At 42.0% G+C, this 18,872-nt stretch overlaps 1 protein-coding gene across 16 annotated transcripts in view; it reads left to right on the top strand.

Moving 5' to 3' along the window:
- LOC128300661 (uncharacterized) overlaps positions 1 to 18,872 on the top strand; it is a 61,834-nt gene that overhangs the window by 2,139 nt on the left and 40,823 nt on the right. For 2 of the 16 annotated variants that reach the window (XM_053036796.1, XM_053036799.1), the window contains exon 1: positions 7,385 to 7,589. The exons of 8 other annotated variants lie outside the window; for them this stretch is intronic. The gene's annotated coding sequence lies outside the window, so the exon portion shown is untranslated. Of the gene's footprint in view, positions 1 to 1,630; positions 2,333 to 7,384; positions 7,628 to 8,074; positions 8,133 to 18,626; positions 18,692 to 18,872 lie in introns of those variants that run through there. 6 more of the 16 variants (XM_053036801.1, XM_053036797.1, XM_053036802.1 and 3 more) reach the window with 6 other exon arrangements.

Genomic DNA, 18,872 nt, shown 5'->3' with positions numbered 1-18,872 from the left:
CTTCGCGCTTGCTTTCCTGTTGCACCCGCATCGCGAAATGAAGAAGAAGAAAAATCCGGACATAAATTGATCGCGGCTGACGCTGAGAGAGAGAGTGAGAGCACCGGAAAGTGATGTAGTTTCAACTGAACTACTGAACGTCTCTATAGAATTCAATGGGAATATTATAGGCGATTAGACTAAAGAATTGAACAGCAAAAAGCGGAAAAGAAAGCATCTAGAGAGTGTGCGGCACGCAAAGAAGAAGTAAAACAACAAAAACGCTGAAGAATTAAAGGTGTGTGCTCAGAAGAGGAACAGGGCAGAAGTCGTCATCGTGAGAAAGAGTTGGCGAACAAATGAGACGTCGGTATTACAGCGAGTGTTTTTCGAAATGGCAAACGATTCTCGATCGAGATGTTGTCGTTTCGAATATTGTCGAGATGTCGAGTATGTGAATATTGCATCTCTACAAACAGCACTATTTGCTGTAGGTATAGAATTTAGTAAAATTGGGAAATGTGCTTATTAAATTGTTTTGTTTAATTGAGAAATTTAGAATGCCACTTTTTGCAAGTGATTTTTTGAATGAAAAAAATAGATTAACAGAAACTAAACCAAATTTATTGCATCGAAATACAAGGCTTCTCAATCATGTCTTCCTTTTTATGCATGAAATTGGTACTATAATCTCAGTTATCTATCGAATTTCAGTGTCGATCTATTTGCGAATATCAGGTATCTCGACTGACTGAAATACAATAATCGTTCGTTGATTAGTTACAGTACCAAAATAGATTTTTTTTATTTCGAACGTAAAATGTTTTTCGATGCATCCCCCATAACGTTCGAAACCCCATAATTTGCCTTACACCTTTACACGTTCACGGTAGATGATGAGATGAAATGAGATTTGTCTTATCTGTCTCACGTTTCACTGCGGTTCAAATTCACCTCACAATAGTCTTACCATACACGCACACACGCGCACTCTTCTGTTCATTACCGGCGTATTGCTTATAGCGACGCGCTGTGGGGAATAAGCAAATCAAATGATACGCGAAGCTAGAGAGGGAAGAAACGAAGAAAAACTCCGGCAACTGCTTCTTCTAGGTGCAGCATAACAATTCTGTTGTTGTTAATGTGATCTTATTTTGTCTTTTTACCTATTGTGTGAGCCACTGTTCTTTTTACCTATTGTGTAAATTTGTAGAGCAAAAAGATTCATCGTGGCGGTCTCCAAAGCTTTGCCCTCCCTGACTAGTAGGTGTTCCAGCTCCTGTAGTACACCTGCATGTATCGGAACGCTTTAGTTTGAGTGCGCATACCGGTTTGTTGTTTTCTCTCGTACGTTTTATTTTCTTTCCTGCTTGAATATGAAGCGAAAAGATGGTAGATAAGGGACTTGATTGAGTGCAAAGTGAAGCTAGTTAGGTTGAAAGAATAGCTAATTTAGTTAGCTTAAACGGAGGTGTTCAGCTACTTTTATCAATTTAAATCGTCACGTCTCTAACTCGCTAATGGTGAGAAGATAAAATTTGAGTCTAAAGCAGGAACGTTATTCAATGTGATGTGAATGTGTTTTAAGAACTTAAATTCATTATTTTCATTTCAATAATGAATATGATGTGAAATCTGTCATATAGTAATAGCATTTAAAGATGACGGGACGAATACACGATGGCGATGATGATGAGGCGGCAACGATCGGCATCGGCGCGAGAGTACGCACATATGATACGCGCACAAGAGCGAGAGAGCACTAAATCAATGATCAATTGTGCTGCTGTCACACTGTGCCACACACTCGTGTTGAAGTTGAAACAAGCGTAATAAAAAGGGTTTGCTGCTGCTGGTGCTGTTGCTGATGTGGTAGTGTGTAGTGTGAAGCCGAAGAAGAAGAATAAAAACAAACCAAAGACGACGCCCCGACGACATCTCCATATTTGCGGAGCGGAGCGCAAGGCAATAAGCAAAAGCTGAGAGTGACAAAATCGAATGACATGTCATGTTGTGGAAGACGGCTGCTGTGCTGTGTGCTGTTGGGTGTAAGGGATGGATTGCCGCCATCTCAGCGGATCACTACACCTTTCCTTCATGTAGATGATGATTTCGCATTTCGGTGTGTTCGTCGTGTTGGCCACGTCTCGATTGTGTGTTTTTTTTGTTATGGAAGAGAATTAGTAACCGTATGTGTAACACACACGAAGCACGAATAAATCGTGTGAATTATATGACTGTTGTGTGTGGGACTCAAGATGGTGCGGGGGAATATGGTGATCGAATAACCTCCGTGCGGGTTCCGTCTCTGTACCTTCTATTACATGATATGATTCAGGCAGCTACTCGAAAGGTAAGTCAATTTTATCGATTGAATTGTATCACTTTTAACAGGTCGGCAGATTATTGTTTGACCTAACACATAGATCGCGCTAGTAGGTTTAACAAGTGTCGAAAATCGTTCGGGACATGTCTGTGCTGAACCTGATGGGAAGCGTCAGATCAAAAGTGCGATCATCAAATCTTCTAACAAACCAGGTCCAGATGGCATACTTGTAGTAGTATTAAAATCTTGTGCAGATGCTCTTTGTCCAATACTTCTACGAATATTCAAAATGTCCATCGAAAATGCGATTGTTCCTGCGATTTGGAAAACATCATAGATGGTACCGTTGTATAAGAAAGGGGACAAGCATCGCGCTACCAGTTACAGGGGTATTACTTCCTTATGCGCATGCATACTGTGTTCTGTGTTACCTGACGATGCCTACCTTCTATATGTCGATGACGTGCAATTGATTTTGCTTGTAAAAACTGCCGACGATTGTGAGAGACTACAGCATGCTGTTACTGATTTTAACCTGATTTTAACCGTACAGAACTCATGGACGGTTTGAGCGGAAAAGTGCTTTGTGATGTCTTTCACTCGGGCGCGCTCGCCTGTGAGGTACGACTATCAGATAAACGGAGTCAGTATAACAGGAACCAAAGAAATGCGTGACCTAGGCGTTTTGATTGACAATAAGCTGACTTCCAACATCACTATGACAACGTTGTTAACCACGCAAAAAGAACATTAGGTCTATTGTCAAAATCGACAAGGGACTTTAATGACTCACATTGTCTAAAATCTCTGTTTAGTTCGTTGATTCGCCCGTTGTTGGAATACTGTTCAATTGTGATTTGTCCGTATACTATCTATAAGAAGACTTGAGACAATACAGAAAAGATTCACACAATACGCCATAAGAAAGCTAGGATGGGCAGACGGATCATTGCTACCACCCTAAAAACAGCGTTGCCTTTTTTTGGGCTTTTGGGCTCAGGTCATCTTTATTGCAGGACTACTACTAGGAACCATAGATGATCCCTGGCTAGTAAGTAGGATTTCGTTTGCTGTCCCGCGTTCGGTATCTAGACACCGCTAAATGTTGCAGGAAACTCGCGCTAACACAGTATTCTACGGTACTAACGCGCCACTTAAAGCCATGATTAGGCGATACAATCAGTTTGATTTCACGATGTCCAAGTCCCAATTTAAAATTTCTTTGCGTTTATTGTAACTCCAAACAACGATCCTCGTTAAACCGTTCTCGGTGGACGAATTAGTTAATAAACATTAAACTTTAATTTAATAACTATCTTGCACAAATTCACTTCAGTTCTTCAATGCAGGGTGGTTGTTAAGAGTATATCATTGCTCTTTATAGTTTTAACAATAGGTTTAGGAGTACATGAACAATTACTTTTATATGGAATAAAATTAACCGTTCATTCTTATCAGAATATGGCTTAGAATGTTATAGCTGGTTGAGAGCAAGTCCACCAAGTCATTTTAATACAAAAATAGGTGCTAAATTTGATTTTTTTTCTGCTCTAAATCCGCAAATTTTGCACATAATTCCTACACTACACCGAGTGTAGCAAAGAAGGGCCCGCATTAATGACTCGACAGTGTGAATTTAGTCGGTGTTCGATATGTAGTTGTATATAAGTCGATATGCCTTTTTCTTGTGTGTACCTGGGGTGCTGCTGTGCGTCTGTACATTTGACGTTTCCGTTTGGTCGTCTCTCACCCTCATTTTGCGGCTGCTGCTTTTTTTGTTATTTGGACTAACGTCATCCGCGTTTCACCTACGTGCAGCAAACGGGCCGGGGACTCGAAATTGGTTTTATCTCCCGCTTACGCTCATGTTAATGCACATCATCTGTCCACTGGATTCGGGGCTTCCTTAGTAGTGTCCATTTATGTCTCCACGTTTCTTGCTCATATTCATTCGCGCTCCGCTTTGCAGTGTGTGTCCGCTGTTTGTCCGCTTTGGTTTATTCTGCTCGATTTTGTCTTCTTCCCTCTCTTGTTTGCAATTACCTTCTTCCTACTGCTCCAACAGCAGCAGTTCAAGCGCACTGTGAGATTTTTGTCTTATTTTTCATCGTGGTGAGTTGTCTTGTGTGGGGGGGAACCCGATCAGAAAAGACTACCCTTTTTCTAGACGCTTCTTCCTGGTACACGGGCATAATTGGCTTCGTCCGAAATCGTCCGTTGTTTGCCACTGGGTATTATTGGTTGATTATAGCTTATGCAAATATTGCATTCATTGTTGCAAAATTAACACGTCCAGTTTGCACTTAAAGTCGTTTAACGATGCAGTTGTACTACAATGTGTACATTCTACGATGGTGTATTAAAAGCTACCATTTTTTATTTTGTTTGCCCGAATACTACCTGAACGGGGCATCGAAATGGAGCAAAAGCGATGAACCGAGTGGTAGTTTTATGTTTTTATTTGCCAAATCTTTTACATATGCTAACACATACTCAAACATATAGACAAGAGAATGGTTAGCATAACCGCAAAGCATGCGCGCGTGCCATGTGATGAGCGGATCGACCCGCGCGCGAGTAATGATCACACCTATACAGATGCACTTGTAAGATGGGTACAGAATGCCCGAGGGATTCCGAATTGTCGTTTCAGGTATACCACTCTGGTAGACAAAAGACAACAGGCTGGGTTGATTCAAATACAGTAACAAAATATGAGACATGAGATTGGTAAACAATCTATACTTCTTTACTGTAGTTTAGAGTTTGTTTAACTTCTAACGAGAAGTAAAGTGAGAATAGTTGTACTTTTAACATAGAAAACTTGTGATTTGTGAACCTTATCCACGAAGATTCGATGCTGTTCGGAACTTGCTGTAATACACGTCCAATTCCATGCATGCGGCAGGTGTGGATGCGGCAAAGCTGTGACCAATCCCTTAATTTGTATTTACTGCTTAATATGCGTGCATAATATGAACTACCTGGTAAACATAAGATCTAGTAATCTATTATACAACTAGTACAACTTGGTGGTTGATGGAGAACATCCAGGCGCTAGGATTTGTTTCCCATGTACTCTTCTTTATTCTCTGTTGACTATATTTTACTGCTGTGATGCCAGGTTGGATCACAAATACATTATTGTTGTGTGCTTTTAAAATAGGTGTTCTGCCGAAATAAATTAGGGTCAACCAAAGTATTAGAAAATACGCAGTATAAATATGAAGCATATGAATATTGTTAGCTACCACCCTTGTAAACATAATCTGTGTACAACCTCTTTTTTGACATCAGACGTCAGCAAGCGTTAATTCTACCTAAACACACATAAAGATGGCCGACTTGTGCCGTCGACGATAGCAATTACAAGGCCATCTGCGTTTTTAACACTGCTGCTTTCAATACCGGCCGGCTGTGTGTGCTGTACAACAGGAAGACACTTGCAATACTCACAAGCATAGTGACAGCAGCAAGCAAGCGGTGTGCTTGTTTGCCACCGCGATTGCCTTTTCTATTCACCTTTTCTTTATGTTGGCTGCCATGAAGCTGTGTTCGAGGTGTGTAAGCAAAACAGGAACTTGAATAATTGCCTACTGTGCTGCTTTATTGTTGTGTGTGGTGGTAGCTACATGCGAAGTTATCCGCGGCCGCTCAGGAGCGCTAGCGGAAAGGTTTTCCTGTGCAAGCCAAGGAACCGAACGCAACTTTGCAGAGGTCAGTTTTGGAATCGATTGGTTCTCGGTTGGGTGTAATGTCGCGATTCGAATAGCTGAATGGATACTCAGTTAATTCCAAGTGTACTGAAGTATACGCAGAGGGTTGATGACGTTTATCACATCACATATATTTATCTGTCACAGTTGACGTTTAATGCGAGCTGCAAAAGAATACGATTCTTTGGTTTCTACATAGAGAACAGCCCTGGGCGAGAGTACGAATTCTGCTGACTCTCTGCTCCCCGAACGCGCGTTCCCAATCGATGTTCAGCTGAAAGCACTTATTCCAATTCTCTAATTACCTATGGGCCTGTCTCTCTGTTGCTGCCTTGCCGCCGCCACCTTCCCGATGATGGTTTGTCATACGGCTGCATGTGTATGCGTGCTGTCTCGTCCATCTGTAAGAAAAAGGTAAAGGTGGCAAAAAGACAACTTTTTGCAGTACATCTTTTAGCCAAAAAAGTGTTTCGGTACGCGGGATCCCAATCTCAATGCGGGTGTGAAAAGATAGTACATGGGTGAAGTGGTGTTACCGGGGAAGTATGTGGAGAAGTAGCTGACAATCTATGTTGAATATGTATACACACAACACACCGCCGGCCAGTCAGTCAATAAGAAAACCGGCGACGGGTTGAATGGTCGGCATGTGTATGGTCGTTTTGCGCATGTGTTCGTTTGTGCAGTGCAGTAGTACGGACACAGTACGATTAATGTTGGTGTGCGTGCGTACCGGAGATTTGAAGCTTTCTTTCTCTTTCGGTCACAAACACACACTGTTTGCGAAAGAATGTGATAAAGACGCTACCAAAGGGAAAGACATTACCAACACACATTTCATAAGGTAACACCTTAGCAAGCAGGCGACGCGCTTATGCTCTTTTATGCTTGCGGGATGTGTACGTGTGTGAGTTTAGTGCGGGCAAGTTTTTGACGATTTGTTGTACCGGCTTCGGATTGAGGAGATAACGGTGTATGATACCGATGCGTGCCCTACCAACACAATGAAACAACATTAGTCCGGTGAATAGTGTTACTATGCAAAGAAAAATTGATTGTTTATTTAGTTGTTTTGTGAATTGTTGATAGAAAAACTACATGTTTTATCAGCGTGATAGGATGTACTCTGAACATTAGAATCCCTTTCCACATAGAATAAAGTTACGCGTGATGGTTGTGTAGTGTTGGTGACGAGTAAGCGCGTCAACACCACTACAATTGTGCACGCGCTTCGTTGCCAAGGTTTGGTAGTGTGTGTAGAAGCGATGCATTTTTTCAACATGCGAAAGAGAGAATGAGAAAGTGAGCGAGCAAAGCAGATTTTGCTGCGAATGGTCAAACATTTTGCTGCTTTGCTGCTAAGTTGATACAGTAGAGAGGTTTTAGTCCTTTGCAAACGGGTTTGACAGACGCATGCGAGAGCAAAAAAGAAACGTCGCGGAAGCGAAATCGCATAGCAAAAAAAAAAGATTTTTGCCACCTTTGGGCTGTAAACTACATTGTGTAATAGTTAAAATCATCCACAACAACATTCCGGTATTCTGCCGCGTGTGTGTTCCCCTTCTGAGGTACCATTTGTACGAAATTGAATGTGCGGTGAACATGGGTGGGTAATGATTTCACCGTCCTTTTTCCCCCGTATGATCGGTTTGCAATGTGCCCCCACGTGAAAAGTAATTCCTGAGATATGTACCGCTGTGTAAAATGACAAAACAAAATCCCAGGGTGGTTAACGATGATAATGGCGTCGCAGCAGAACACGGCCTTTCTATGTGCACTTTCGACGTCGCTGTCTTCTGCTGCGCTTGTTTAAATTAGTGTGTGTCGTTTGGTTAGGGTGGGGGGGTGACAGTTCACAGCCTTCTTTTCCAGGGTGGTTGGTTGGTTTGTCTGAAGCTGAAAGGCAATTATATTTATTATCGTTTCATTTTCCCCCACCACGAAGTGTACGTGCGTGTGTGTGTGTGTGTGTGTGCGGGTGCAAATCTCATGCACCTAACAAAGGTCGTTGCTAAGGAATATAGAAGTATTTTTTCGGGTGATGAAGATGGCAAATGGAATGAAAAATAGAAAATATGCGTGTGTGTGAGTATGTGTCTCCGGGTGGCTGGGTGAGTTTGAAAGTTTTGTAAAAGAATAACCATCGTGTGTGGTTGAATGGTTGTGTTTTGTACGAAATCTAGTTTAATGTGGTGTAATAAAATGTAATAAATAATGTGGTGTAGTGTCAATAAAAAACACTACGCTCATTGTCCGATTTTTCTCTTCACGATATCGAATTCATGGTGTGTGTGCGTGCGTATCTTTAGCGCAGTGTATGTGACAGTGTTTTTTTGTGATTGCGAAAATGAATAAATAAAACGTACTAGCTAGCAACCCCTGTAAAATTATCCCGTGCCAAAAGCAATGAAATCGCATTATGCTTTTCATCAAATGATTGCAAAAAGAAAATTTTGTTCACAATGTGCGCCCGCTTAAATGGGCATTGGTGTTGTGTTGTGTGTATGTGCATGCGAACAGCGAATTACATGCCCAAAGTGCGCTTACGAACAGGGAACACGTTTGTAGTCGTGTAATCACCTTTCGCGAAAGCAGCCAGGCTAAATTAGTTCATTTACGTACCGTCCCCGTGGTGTATTCTCTGTGCGTTTTTTTTGCCTCTTTTTATACACCGCTCATATGCGATAGTTAGCGGAAAAGAAAATCATTTGCTCTGTTGCTATAGGTTTTACAGTATGACGTACGTGAGCGATGATTGGTGATCCATTTACCTGTAGTTTAAAACCATCGCACACTCCCCGTGAAAAGTATACTGCCCCCTTCCCTACCGGTTTTAGGGGATGAACTTTCAACTAGTGTGGAACATAATAAAGAAAAAAGTCAATCACACTATTTCTTATAATCGATGCGCATTCTAAAAACCAGCGTAGTTGATAGAGTAAGAAAGAGAGTTGAAATGCATGTAAAATGTTTTTCCTCTTTTTTTAGTCGTGCCAACCCCTTCCTTCCAGCCTAGCACCTTCGCACGATCGTTACATTATAGCAGGCCGATGAAATGAATTGAAGGGGAAATTTTTTTTTTGGTCTCTCCATTTCTTCGTTTTGCCACTTTTGAGGATTTATAAAGTAATTGCCTCGAAGTAGTTGTGTGGAGTGGTTCCGTTTTAATTTTATATGATGTGTGTTCCCGTACACGTTTTTGTGGTACATTGGTGGTAAACTTGTGTGTGAAGAAAGATACGTTTGTTGGATGCATCCATAAAGAACATAGAGAACTTTATATTGGGAAATAATAGTCACTGCTGAATATAGAAAATAGTTTGGAACACTACAGAGAACATGAAATTTTAAAATAGTTCTTGATCCAGAGTTGACAGAGAATCCCACGTCCAATCTCCTGATTACTTGAAGATTGAACAGGCAGTGGCCGTATTAAGAAATGGCAGTATTACTGATGAAATTTCCAGCCTTGTAAAATTAAATGCTTTGTAAAAGTCCTAACTTTCCTTTGGCGTGTCAACCAATTTGATCATCTCGGCCATTGCAGGCTTATTCTTCCACGTAACCGGAAAGTTCGCAAGTTGTTATAAGATGGCCTGGATAGGATTTTATACCGGCCCTTTCATTAGAAAGACACCAGACGATCTCCAGACCGTAAATTCTGTCTATACTACTCACCAGAAAATACTATAATAGTATCTTCAAGTTTGAAAAGAGGTAGACTGGTGGAATCTTCATGTTCTCCTTCTTTTGTACGAGATTTCCTACTCCCTAGTTATGACTAAAGAATTTTCCACCTTTCCATGGGACTTCCTTAGTTGTTCCTATGGTTTGATAACCTATGTGTTTGTGATAGGGCCGACCACTGGTGACCGATCAATTAGGTATATTCAAAGGAGTAGTTAGTTCTGTGTATGTCAGTCCGACCCATAGAAGAATTTAACGCAGAGCTGACGAGTTGCTGAACTTCGTTTTAGGTTTTAGGCAAACAGAGAGGCTTTTTAGTATTTAGCCAAATTTCGTAAAAAATAGCCAATTAAGAACAACGCCTCAACAAGAGTTGATGTTATTCTCTCATCTAATAATATATGATCGTTGTGTGTTTTTTGAGGAAAACTTCGATGCAGAGTGTACATCTCCTATTTTCGGAATCAATTTGCTATTTTGTGTGTGTGTATGAATGCATAATTTGGCACCTAGTAAAATAATCGAATTTTTGCTGCAGATGTACGTTTTCTCCTTTGGCTACATATTATCCCCGGGTTATTCAAGTCTTCTCTATGTAAGTAGACCGTTAGTATGCTGTTTGATGTGTGTGATTGTACATGATCCATAAGTACGCGTGTTTAACCAAAGTTCCTAAAGAGCAAGAGCGAGCGAGAGAGAAGGGGCGAGTGAGAATTTGAGCTGTCTCGCGAAAATGGTCTTTACTTTTGTAAGCGCAATCAATTTTTGGGTGAAATCATTCGCCGATTCGACATGGAGAAGACACCACCCACAACAACGGTGCGTCGCACACCAACCACACCCAACACCATCACCGCCTGCTGAGGAATTCCTCAAACAGCAGCAAGAAGTAAGCGCAAGTGTGTGGAGTGTTTGTGTTAATGCGGAGCAACACACAGTGAATACCGTGTGTAGATGATGATCGACCGTAACACGAACATTGTATGTATTCGTCCGCCGCCATCGTCGTGGGTCGTGTGTCAACCTTTTTAAGCTACGTCAAGTCGGGGTTTGTGAAAAATCGATTTACTATGTGTTTGTTGGGGTATCTCTAGGAGGAGGTTTGAACTGGAGCCGGCCATGCAGATGAACGACGAGTTGTGTGGATTCATCGAGTTCAAACATCGGACCGAATGGTTATTGAAGTGTATTGTTGTTCGATCCATTGCAAATTCATGCAAATAAGTCGGGGCCAAAGTCTAATTAGAACGATGAGTCAGTCATGGCGAGTGTTTTTGGTATATGTTTTCCAAACGGTTTGGGGAAAATGAGCAAATGTGCCATCAAATGTACACATTGCTACTCTACCACTGTGCCGCGATTCGTCGGTGTGTCATTTGTGTAGTTTGTCCACGCCCGCTCTTTGATGAGGAAAGGGTTACCAGAAGATGAAGTTCCTTGTGGTGTTTGGTGGTCCTGTGTCTTATTAGCTGTGTGCGAGATGGATGAGATAAATGGATGAATTGGTTAAGCCTAGAATAAGCGTTAGGCATGACGAAAACTATTCAAGAATGTGATTCTTCTATCAACGTTATTGAATTTTGCATTTCCATCAATGGAGAACAAATGAGAAAGAGAAGGAATGAGGGAGAGCTATCGTATCGTAGCACAAGACGGCAGTTGATATAACAGTAGGTAAGATGATTATAAGGAATTACAACGCTACATTAAAAATAGAACCAAGGACATCAACGGAAAAAAACTCAACTGTGCATTGGCACTTTGGATTTTATACTTATCCCGTTCATAAAGTCTTCTGGAATGTGCTGTATACATATAGACGTTAGGCGAATAAGACAAATCAGATTACAGGAGGATCAGATTTTTTTGTTTTCGTGGAAAACCCTGTAGTTTTCATCCCCTATGGCAATGTAAAAGTGGTGCTCTGCTCTATCATAAAATAAACCTATGGCGCAAGTATGGTGCTCTAGAACAGGGGCCGAATCTACGGCCCTCGTGACCCTCCAGTCTGTCTGAAAATGGACCTTAAGTCATTTACATGGAGGCCTCCAACTACGGTAGTTTCAACCAATGCGGTCCCCTGGACTGAAAAGTTTGGAGACCCCTGCCCCACCGAACTGACAAGTTTTTAGACTTCTCCTCTAGAAAAAAAACATTGAAACATATTTCGTAATACAAATCAGTCTTTTTTCTATACACCTCGTAAAACAAGTCGTTGTAACAGTCTTGCAATATGTGCGTTTCGGGGTTTTTTTTTCATGATTTTTCATTTCGTCTCTCTTTGCAAGTTGTGATGGACATATAATTCTAGTGGACTCATAAAATTTGTCGTTGTTTGTCGTATACGACAGATTCTAGAGGCGCAGAGGCAACGCGTTATAAATTGAAAATTCTCATTCAAATAACAATGTTTTAACCTTCCAAACAGTGAAAGTTCTCCTCATCCCTGTGTACTCGGTAATAGCAACATATTCTATTTATGATTAATTTTGCAAATAAATTAATCCCGTCACGTGCGTGTGTGTGTCTCTATTCGTTGATTCGATCACGTGTCTGCTTTTTGCGAGGCAGTTGATCGATTTTAATACTTTTCCGTCGCCAAACCGACACATTTTCGTGAAACATCATGTAATTGCTCAGTGTTCCCTCGGATCACATTTTTATTGTTATTGCGCGTAATTCTTTTATGGTATTGGTGTGCAATAAGAGAAGAGAGATAAGACGTTGTGAAGAAAAAAACCCTAAACCCGACGCGACACAACGTCACCCCGTTTTTTGCGTGAATGTTTATAAGCATACATACACTGTATACACTGTGCCGATTGGTAGCATATTTGCCTGCCGTTTTACATTCGGAGTTGCCTTTTCCTTGCGTTTTCTGACGTTGTTATTCGTGCAAAACGCTCGAAAGAGCAAAAATGATAGCGAGAGCCCGGTGTGGTGGAGATGGTTGATCTGATGTAGAAGGAGAAGAAAGGCGATATATGAAATTGGTCCGCTTGGTCAACACTATGCTGCGCGGTGCTCAACTGTGTACCCCCCATCTCAACACCCCCCTCCCCAGTGGCAGCACACTACATCCGCGCATCATTGGAACGGCATCGGTTTACACCTAGGCAGGCGGTGAGAAATTATGGATTGCTTTGGTTGTGTGTCGTTATGTTCTTTTTATTTGCGCCTTTCGGCTAAGTGAGAGGTGAATTGTATCTTCTTCCTCTCTATTCGACAAAGCGGCCATTTTGTTTTGTTTGCCACTGTGAACGTCTCACAACACACCACTGCGCGCGGCTCGTTCTTCTGTCCTGTGACGCGACGATATGTGTTTATTATTACGTGCATATCTTTTCCTTTCTTCCGCTTTACGTGTAATACGTTCGATACAATCGATAAACGTTCTCGTATGATGGGTTTGAATAGGCATTTCATAAACCTTATTTTAACCTGACCGTTCGCTTAATGCGAAACACCCTTTTGATGCATTAAATTTCTAGTTTACTTCATTTGGTGCCATTTCTTGCCCTTTCTAACTAATATCTTCTCCTAATCTTCATTGTGGAACAGCCACAAACTAATGAGTCAAACCTCTAATAGCTGATTACGAAATCCAATTGCCTTTACGCACATCAACCAGAAGGGGGCACACACTAACTGTGTGCTAGTTTTATTGTCCGATCGTCTCATTTTACCGCGACCATTTGTATCGGCGTGTGTGCACTTGTGTTAGTGAGCTTTTTTCTGTAAGATACACGATTTACGCCTTTCCTTGCTCTGCTCGATGTTCGATGATTGCAAATTGTCTCTCTTTTAGTACATAACCTCAATAATAATCAAATGGTTTTGTAACCTCGAGAAGTTCAGAATTATATGCGTATGATATTTTTGACAGCACTGTCGCAGCATGGTTTGCAAACGCAGGACCGAATGACGAAAAATTCCTACATATTGCTGTAAAATTAGCTCGATAGCATATGTTTTTTCGAGCAAAATAATCGATGGAATCCAATTTGCTTTAATACATGGATTGATGCGTGTTTTTGTTTATCTGTATCGCATTAAGTATTGTTTTTTAAAGCGTTCGTGAGTTTTGCTTTCAGTTCCTTCTGCTTCATTTGTAGACGGATGACAGGAAGAAATTTGTTTATTGTGCGTGGTAATGTTTATTTTTCATCAAGAAACGATTGGAATGTGAAAATCCAATTTTCCAAATCAAATCCAATCCAAATCAAAATTTTCCTTTACTTCGGGATAGTGCCATGTGCCGGGAGGAGCTTTTAAATACCCAATGAAAAGGAAAAAAATTAGAACAATGCTGCAAGCTATGCAGTAAAGCCAAAAAACAGGTGGTTACGGATATACGTACGAAGAACTGACTATCCAGCAACGAAAAAATCAAAGTAAGCCAAACATGGTAGGCCTTAGACCTCTTTAGGTTGTTGTGCCGATACCGAAGATGGCATGGTATTATTCTCACACTGACCAGGAAAAATTCTCTCTCAAACAAAATGGATAAAAGGCCTAATTATTTTACTAATTTATTGTTTTAGAGATTTATTTACTTAACACGTTCAGCGCCGTGTCAAAAAGCGCAATACTTACCGTGGGGGCCGCCATCGAGGGTATTTCATCTTTTAGGTAAAAACCACACATATAGTGTGTTGTTGGTGTGTTAGCACACGCACAGGTCTATGGATACTGTAAGGGAGCGATATGGGAAGCACGAAAATTGTATGTTTTGCTACCACTTTTTTTCAATACTATCACAAAACCACGCGCACTGCCTACTAATACTACTGCTACTACTACTAGTATTGGTACAGAAAAGAAGGGGATCGACCTGAAACGACCTTGACCTCACTTGGTTTTATGAGAATGTTTTTGTATGTGTGCCTAAGTGAGGAGTGGGTGTGGGAAATTGTGGGAATAAAATAAGGAGTCTTGTGTGCTTGAGTGGAAAGAAGTCCCCGAAAGGAAAGACTAGGCATGTGTAGAGTGTACTCTACTCGGGAAAAGACTACTGCGGTGTTGCAGAAGAGAACTCAAGAGAACGGTTGTTGCCAAAAGTTTCTTTGGTTTTGATTGTAGACTCCCAACCCACCTCTCAAGAAAAAAAAACACTGCTCTTAAACCCCCAAATGGAGTGCGTTTTCGTATGAAAAAGAGGATTCAACCTCCACCATGCTGCTGTGCCTTTTGAGGGCTCAGCGTGTGATGTTCTTTATGATGATGTTGTTATATTTCCTCGAAAGCAACTGACTCCTCTTCCTATTGGGGGCCGGTGCTCTTTCAGCAACGCAAGGTATGAGTGGAAGATGTTGGTGGTGGTGGTGCAAATGACTCACGTACTTCCGCGTCCTCCAGGTTCATCACACGCAGGGAATTCCGGACGTTGTTGGCTGCTCGTTAGACAGAGAAATCAAACACAGAACAACGGGAGAGGAAAAGAGAATGAAAAGCATCTAGCCATATAGATGGCGAAGGTGGGGGGGATAAAGAAGAAAGGGAAATAAAGAGTAGAGCACCAGACTGCGTGTTTTTCTGCACTGCCAACTCGCTCACGTCGCTCCACACCCCTAGTGTCCCATTCTCCGTCTCTCCACACTGCAGGGAGGTGCCCTACTGTCAAACAGAAGCCAACATGAGGTCCTCCTGAAGGTGGGCAAGAAGTGAAGTGAAGTACCGACACACACACAGCCATACAACACGCCGCGTGCGCAACCTCGCGTATGGCTCAGTCTCACAACGTAAAATTACTTTTGCTTTGCCGGTAGTAATATAAAGTGGAAGGGTGTGTTTCTGAATAGGTTGGGGTTTACAAAGACCCAACCCCCGCCACCCCTTGCCCAGCAGCACGAAGTTGAAAAACATCTTTAACGTCACGAAAATTCGCAGTAAAACATGTGAAGCAAAATTTTGCGCACAGCTCAAACAATTGACACGCGAAACAATCAAATGGGTGTTACAGGAAACCATTTTCTGCGATCGTTCGCGTATGACGTGCGGTGGTGTACATTCGCCCCCCCCCCCCCCCCTCCCCCCCGGCCGATAGAAGCTGTCAAGTGGGTGTGTGTGGCTTGCGTTTGGGGTGTTTTTTCTCGCTCCGCCGCCGGCCCGCCACTTTCATTGTTGATCGCAAAATGAATTTTTGGCTCCGTGTCGTCGGTTTTATGTGTGTGCCGTTATGTGCTCGTGTTCTCGCTGGCTCACGTTTTGCCATTCTACACCGATCAGCTGACGCGAAAGCGTTCGCGACCCCAAGCATGTGTGTGTGTGCTGCTGCTGTTTATTTTTTTGTGTTTAGAGTGTATAGAGTTAGTATATTGTGAGGTCTTTTTATTGGTTGATTTCTGAAAGTAAACATGGGTTGTAGGGTAGTAGTGGGTATGTTGTGTAAAAAACTCCAACCATACACACACACACACACATCATGCAAAGAGCCGTAAAAGTGTGCGGTTTGTGGGCGGCGAGCGTGGTGTGATGAAGCGCCATCGTGTGTTAAAGTCAGTGGTTGCTGGTATCAAACACAAAAACAGGGTGTTTCACACGGGATGATGAGCAAAAGGTGCCCTGCTGTGTGTTTGTGTGTGCCTTATTTTTGCTGACAGAAACAAAAACAAACCTGTACCACAACATTCCCCTTCCCCTCTACACCACCGTCTGTCACTAGTGTGCCTGTGGTCTCTCTGTGTATAGGCAGGAGGAGGGGGCGGTATATCATATCATCTGTATGGATCCAGGGAGGGAAGATGGTTGCAAGAGGGCGGCAAGGACGTTGAATGAATAGCAGACAGGGCCCGTCACCTATCCCGCGCCACATTCTGGTGCTGTAGTGTGGTAGCTTTCGTATGTGCGTGACACGCTAAAGTGCTGAAGGAATAAGAACACATACACACACACAAGGCAGGGCGGAATTGGAAACTGTTGCCGATTTGATGCAACGCCGCAACCGTGTTGTGTGACCGAAGTAAACCGGGTTGTCGGTCGGTTGACTTGGAAACGAAATGGAAGAGGGGGATGAATGAACGATTGTGGAATGAACGAAGACGCACGAAAGGGTGGAGGAGAGGAATTTAGGAATGGCGTGAATGGGATACACAACCACACCACGCAGCAGCACAGCTGGCGCAAAACGTGATCGCTATTTTCAAGGCAATTGTGACACGAGAAAAAGCCGAAGAGAGTGTATGATGGCGTCACTAAGTGTGCATGACGTTTACAAATGGGGGATTTATTGTTTACAGTTCGCTACTACACTCTTACGCTCAACGATCGTTAGGTTGATAAGATCGGTTCTACAAAATGTTCCAAGTGTCAAGACAATTTGACAGTTATTGTGCATATAGAGTCGCAAGATCATCACTTTTATAGTCCATTGATTGTATTTGTTTATGGGATGTCTGTTTTGACAGTTGTTAATGCACTCATATCACTATGAAGTGTTGGGTGAATCGGAATGAATTTTTGAATCGAATTAATGAATGAATCTTTATTACTATTTTGAAGATACATAAATCAAAGATTCCAAGATGCATACCTGATTTATGACCTTCTCCATACTGATCCCCCACTGCGTCCATCCTCAAGGAATCGAAAGATGGTATCAAGGGACTTGACATCGCTGCTGTGAGGATTAATGAATCTTATGGGAGTCGATTCCTGTTCTGAATGATTCCTCACATAAGATTGATACGAGACACAGCACACAATAAGCACAACAATATCATATTCCACCAAACGTTTTGATACATATTTTAAAGCGGAGTTACTTGTTGAAATTCCTGAAATTCGTGTTGGGAAGATAGTTGATAAGTTGCGACTGAGGAAAAATCCAATAATCTATACGCAAGCAAAAAGCATACACTTGCACATGCGGCTGGGATGGACGTTCACAAACACACACACACACCCACACGTAAACGTATTGTTGAGAGGGGTTGGGGATAGTCTCATGTTTGCCATCATTTGTTGGAACATGCGCAAGTTGTCGCGAGTCGCATTTTGGGAAAATAGGGCCAGAGTCTTCATTTGTGTGATGGCATCCCTCCCCCGATACACACGGCCCAGGACGGGAGAAGAAGGAGCGTACACTCTCTTTCTCTCACTATTTTAACAAATGTACAGTACCGTCTTTCATGTTGCTGAGGCTGCTGTGCTGGTGCGTGTAGAATTTTGCAGGAGCTAGGGCCTTTTTCTTGAACAATTGACCCCTCCTCCCCCCCCCCCCCCAATTATCTTTTCTCAATCTTCGTCTCGTCGTCCCTAAAGCAGAGGGAAATGTATCCACATTTGAGCTCAAGAAGAAGAGCAGCATCGATAAAGATTCCGTGCATATTTGCATTTATTACCATCGATAATTGGTTGGTGTACCGCTTTCGACGAGATCTTGTGTGTGTGTATTGGTGTCCATTGGTTTACATGGACATTGGCAAAAGGCTTTGTATCCCCGGGCGGGGGGTAGGTTTGACCGCCATTTTTGAACTTCGAATGCGGTTTTCTCTTTTTTACGACGATGGTAACGATTCCACCACCCGCAAGCAAACAGAGAGAGCCCCGAGTCTATGTATTTGTACTACGATGTACGTGTACAGTCGATTGCACTGCAGCTGTGTGGTGGTAATCGATTGGACGAATCGTCTATTTAGAGAAACATGTACTCCAGTGGAAATCAATTCATTGTTAATGATTACGTTTCGATGTTCCAGTTTCCAATTTTTATCACCGAAAGTTTCAACTTCTCGAAAAACATGGCTTATAGATTTTGTCATTCTTTAATTGTACATCAACATAATTCAAGTATCGTCGGGAATTTGGCAGTAGCTCTTTGTCGTTTATTTTGCATTCGTTAATAGTATAGTATAACATAAAAATAAATGTATATCATTTGAACCGAATTGTAACATTGTTTCGTTTTTCAATTTCAGGTAATAATCAGCAAAAAGGGCCATAGTCTTGTCATACTACCAGCAAAAGCTACGCGTTAAGAAGGGTATGCGTTATATTTAGCATTTAGTTTTTGTTTTAAGGCACGGCAATACACACACGATGATGAACCAAAGGCGAATCTGAATCTCCTCCGTTGCGGGGGCCAGTTCTCATCCTTCAGCGTTTATTTCGTTTGAGGTGTTTTCTCCATTCTATGGTAAAACAGTTTCACGTGATAACATATG

This window comes from Anopheles moucheti, chromosome 3 (assembly GCF_943734755.1).
Source record: "Anopheles moucheti chromosome 3, idAnoMoucSN_F20_07, whole genome shotgun sequence".
Classification (NCBI taxonomy): domain Eukaryota; kingdom Metazoa; phylum Arthropoda; class Insecta; order Diptera; family Culicidae; genus Anopheles; species Anopheles moucheti.
This window is presented reverse-complemented; position numbering and strand designations above follow the sequence as displayed.